The 5226-nt window shown below is 35.6% G+C and overlaps 1 non-coding gene across 1 annotated transcript; it reads left to right on the top strand.

The window, feature by feature from the left end:
* The first annotated feature begins 517 nt into the window (after positions 1-517).
* On the top strand, positions 518-648 carry LOC138388985 (small nucleolar RNA SNORA20). Its single transcript, XR_011234432.1, has one exon. It is a non-coding gene; the product is annotated as a small nucleolar RNA SNORA20 (small nucleolar RNA).
* The last annotated feature ends 4578 nt before the right edge of the window (positions 649-5226 follow it).

Below are 5226 nucleotides of genomic sequence, written 5' to 3'. Positions count from 1 at the left end.
GATCCTCAGGTTGGTTCCTAATGATCTTTAAAAAGCCCACACAAAGAAATCAATGCATCACTAATTTCAATGGTGGAAAAGCAGGCAGTGGGGCTTCTAGGTTCTCAGATTCTTTAGGGAATAGCCTGATCTTCTCAAATTCTTCCTTTTATCCATGTTATTATCAGAAAGCTGTAAATAAAACACAATAACTATAACCAGTGAGGTAAAAATGTATTTTCCACTCTCTTCTGAAATCTCCCATCTCCAGGTAAAACATGTAAATATGTATCTTTGAGCCTTTCTGTCTCCATACAGTCTGGACATTAATTAACCCTTACAGTTCATGCTGGTAGAAGATTCCATTACCAATTTTTTTTTTTTAAATGTAGCTAGGAGACTGGGAAGAAATGGAAATTGAAAAATCAGCTAAAAGGACAAATCTAAAATAAACATGCATGAATACTTAAGACCACATCCATCTAGGATTAGTAAAATATTTGGCTTTTTATAAGTCAGATATACAGAAAGGGTAAGACTTCTCATTTATTTGTTGCTATAGTTTCACAATGATATGAGCTGTTATATGCATGGGATAAAGTAATATTCGGCCATTATAAATGAAGATGGAGTAACCATGTTCATCTCTTTTGCCTGGACTAGACATTGCTTTTGGAAAAAGAAAAAAACAAGAAACGCTAAGAGATCAGATAATGCACAGGAAATATTTTATTAAGCATTTTGCTGACCGCAAATAAATCTTATACCAATAATAAAAACATTTATTGGTGCATATAAATAGCTGAGTTTGAATTTGCCATTCATAAAAGTAAATCAGTGAGAGAGTGGTGACTTTTAACACATTAAGCATGGGAACTTAGTTTCATTCTCCTTCTCGACATGTTGCCATTAAGTCTTAAGATCAATTAGAGTGATTTTTGCAAGGAATATGACTGGCATCTTGAAGGAAGTGAGGCTCAATGGATTTAGAGATAGACACCCTTCCTTACATACTGCACAACAATAAGACTAGTAAGCAATTACATAAATCTCTTAAAATGTTTCTGAAGTTTGACACATCCTGTGGAGCTCAACATCATTCATGTGGTGATACTGATACTGTCTGTAGTCTGTCAGCCGTGGCAAAGTGCTTTGCTTCCACCTTGGTGAAAAGGAAACAAGATGATCAGATTGCAAAACCCATCAACTATGATATCTGATCATGTCTACACAGTTTATGGCCCTCTCTTTTCAGGAGAAATCTGACAAACACTACCTCAGTCAAGTGATCAATGTCACAGCACCAGTAATAAGTCAGGTTCATGGCATGTACCTTGGATTTGACGTGATGAGAATGGCGCTTCACGTCTATGAACTTTCTTCCAAAAACCCATAGTCCCAGTTCAATCACAAGAAGTTCATCAGACAAAGCCCAATAGAAAGACATCCTACAAAACACCTGACCAGTACACCTCAAAACACTCCAAGTCATTAAAATCTTGGCTGAGGAACTGTCCCAGCTAAGAGAAGCCCTGGGAGATATGACAACTACATGTAATATGGTAACCAGGATGGGATCCCAGAACAGAAAAAGGATATTAGGTAAAAAATAAGGAAATCCAAATAAAGTATGGAATTTAGTCAATAATATCATATCATCAACACTGATTTATTAATTGTGACAAATGTACCATACTAATGTAAGATGTTAATAATAGGGGAAGGTTTTAAGGTATATGGCAAATTTCAATTATCTTTGCAACTTTTCTGTTAATTTAAATGTATTCTAAAATTAAAATGCCTATTTTTTTTTTAAAAAACACTGTACAGTGTTGGACCAAAAAGTTTCAAACTTTTTTTTAGTTTAGAAAAGCAAATCAGAAAGAAGTAAAGTTATTTATTTACTAATTAATCGATACATCAGTTCATTGGTTTACTTGTTCATTCATTGATACCTTTAATTATTCAACAAATATTCTTTTGTGTCTACTTTGTAGCAGTATAGCACTATATCATAAGGACTCCACAGCTCAGTAATGGGTGTCTTCTCTATCTGGTGGCTGGCGTACCCCTGAGAAGATGTTGTATACTGTACTGGGTGGTTCAAAATTCTAGCACAGTGCAGTAGACGGGTACCATTTGGTGGAATCCAGAAAAGAAAGGAGGGAAATATTGAAGGGGAGGTAGCTACTCAAAGACTATTGTGAGTGGAGAATTTCTCATAGTTAGATTCTGATTATGGATTATATTGTACAGATTAGTCTATTGAAAATGGTTTTGATTGTTTTATTTTTGGACTACGTGGTCTTCAAAGGCACTGTGGTGCTACTCAGAGCTTGTGATAACTACCTGTTATTGGTTGACTGTGACATTACCGTTTTCTGATAGTGGCAAGTAATTAGGTCATGTTAGGAAGTTCATTTCTTTTGGGCTGCAACATAACTCAGAAAAAGTAGATCTCATATTCGAAGTCCTATACATTAGAATAAATGATTAAATTATTCTTTAGGTCATTTTGACTTCTACCAGGAGTACACTCTGGTCCTCAAACTTATTTTCCACTGTAAAATATATTCAACACAAAAAATGAAGTTCTTCATGCATTTAGGCGCTCGTTCTTTTTGTAGTGACCACTGCAGTGAGGAAGGCTGACTAGAAATATATGCTCAACTTGATGATCTAATGGCTGTCCTCCAAGCCTGCAGGAATAACACATAGCATAAATCTGTATTTTCTGAAAATATCACATTGTGTTCTTGAGGTCATCAGCATGGAAATGATCTCCAGTGTAAAATCTATATGAGATGTATGGGACTCTCTACATGGAATATTGGATTATTGCACTCTGTAGCTTTGAAAACCATCTTTCTTAGATGGCAGCAGAAAGCTTCAATATACTTGCATGAATTATAAATGACACCCAGTACTCTTGTTAAAGCAGCTACAGGATGCTTTTCTAAGAAAGACCCTTCAGCCTCTGGATGCTATTATGCATCTGTTACACCAAAGATTTGCCTTTGGAAATAACTTTAGTATTCTAGACATTTTTTAGTAAATTGAACATAATACTCAAAGACTGATCTTCTTTTCTTTCTGTTTTGTTCTTTTAATTCTCAGAATGCTACAGACATATATTTAACCTGAAAATGAAGTCATGGCTTTTAAACAATTAGCCCCAAAGAAAAATTGATTTCAAAGAAAGACTGTCTGTGAAGGGGTGGGAGACAAAACTAACATTGATTTTGGAGTATAGCTTCTTAATAGTTCAGACTTTTAGGTGCCTTTACTGTCAATAGGGCAATGGAGGAACACACAGATCAGAGGCCCCAAATCAACACACTCCTTTTCAAAGAGACGCTGCTGGCTTCATTCACATTCTTTTACATACCTTGTTTTGATGTTCTTTCTAAACACTGCACACATTTCCAGGCTGGGCACTTATATCATGAGCTCTTACCATGTCAGCAATTTTCTTTTTTTTTTTTTTTTTTTGAGACAGAGTCTCACTCTGTTGCCTGGGCTAGAGTGAGTGCCGTGGCGTCAGCCTAGCTCACAGCAACCTCAAACTCCTGGGCTCAAGCGATCCTCCTGCCTCAGCCTCCCGAGTAGCTGGGACTACAGGCATGCGCCACTATGCCCGGCTAATTTTTCTATATATATATTTTTAGTTGTCCATATAATTTTTTTCTATTTTTTTTTTTTAGTAGAGACGGGGTCTCGCTCTTGCTCAGGCTGGTCTCGAACTCCTGACCTTGAGCGATCCACCCGCCTCGGCCTCCCAGAGTGCTAGGATTACAGGCGTGAGCCACCGCGCCCGGCCAGCAATTTTCTTTAGTGACAGATTAAATAAATAAATAAATAAATACTCAGTTGGATTTTACAAAAGTACCTGACATTTAAAAGCCAATGGAACACAGTCAGACTTCTTCAGTATTCAAAGGGAATATCTTTCAACAAAACAGGGGGATTTTATATTGCTAATTCACTTCCTTTTTCACTCTAGCAAAAAGCAATTTTTAACACCTTAAAGTGATTTTCTAATGAATTCTAAATTGATAGAGTCTAGAGTCTACAAAGAAAGGAACCAAATAAATGTGTATGATATTGGATCATGGAGACTTACAATTTTTTCTGACAAGATAAAGTATTAACAGAGAGTGTACTAGGTTCACAGTTCTACCATCTTATACTGTTTTGAAAGGAAATTATAGAGTGAAACCAGAACTTGGAAGGATGCAGAGGCAAGACCACTGGGCAATGAGTCCAGAGGACGAGAGAAATTTTAGTCTCTTCTCTGGGGTTAGCTAGTTGTGTGACTGACGGTGAAATACTCAGCTTATTGAACTTGAGAATTCTCATTTGTTATAAGTTTTTTATAGACTTATTGTGAATGATTTAATTTTAGAATAATGGAGTTGAAAGGGACCTGACTATCAATTCAGAGTCACTAAGCCTTACTAAAGATCAAGAACTTTGTGCATTAGTATCAAAAATATACAAAAGTGATTTCAAAAAGAGTAAAAAGTGAGTGCTCTAAAAATATATGAACTTGTAGTTTCAGCTCTAACATGGGAAGTTCTGGGTAGTCACATTCCAACCGCTCCTGCCCTTACAACAACAACAAAAAGCTGAAAAAACTGAAGAATCAATGGCTTTTCTTAGACCCATCTGGGAACTGAGGTTCCAAAGTGAACCTGCCATCTTGACATCTGGATAACTTTGTTACTACAGAAAACTACCAAATCACAAAGATAAATAACAAGAAAAGAAGAAAGGAACAATGGACAACAAAATAATCAGAAAACAATTATCAAAATGACAGGAGTAAGTGCTCACCTATCAATAACAACTTTGAATGTAAATTATTTAAATTTCCCAATTAAAAGATATAGACTGGCTAAATGGATTAACAACAACAACAAAAAAACCCAACTATATACTGCCTATAAGAAACTCACTTCATCTGTAAAGCCACACATAAACTGAAAGTGAAGAAATGGAAAAGGATTTCCACAAAAACAGAAACCAAAAGCATAAGGAGTAGCTATACTTACATCAGACAAAATAGACTTTAAGTCAAAAAACATAAAAAGAAAGAAAGAAGGTAATTACATAATGATAAAGGGATAAATGCAACAAGAGGATACAACAACTATAAATATATATACACCTAACATCAGAACACTCAAATATATAAAGCAAATATTGTTAGAGCTAAAGATAAAGACCCCAATAACATAATGGTTG

This window comes from Eulemur rufifrons, chromosome 7, assembly GCF_041146395.1.
Source record: "Eulemur rufifrons isolate Redbay chromosome 7, OSU_ERuf_1, whole genome shotgun sequence".
Taxonomy (NCBI): Eukaryota; Metazoa; Chordata; class Mammalia; order Primates; family Lemuridae; genus Eulemur; species Eulemur rufifrons.
Note: the sequence above shows the minus strand (reverse complement) of the source record. Positions and strands in the feature narration are given on the sequence as shown.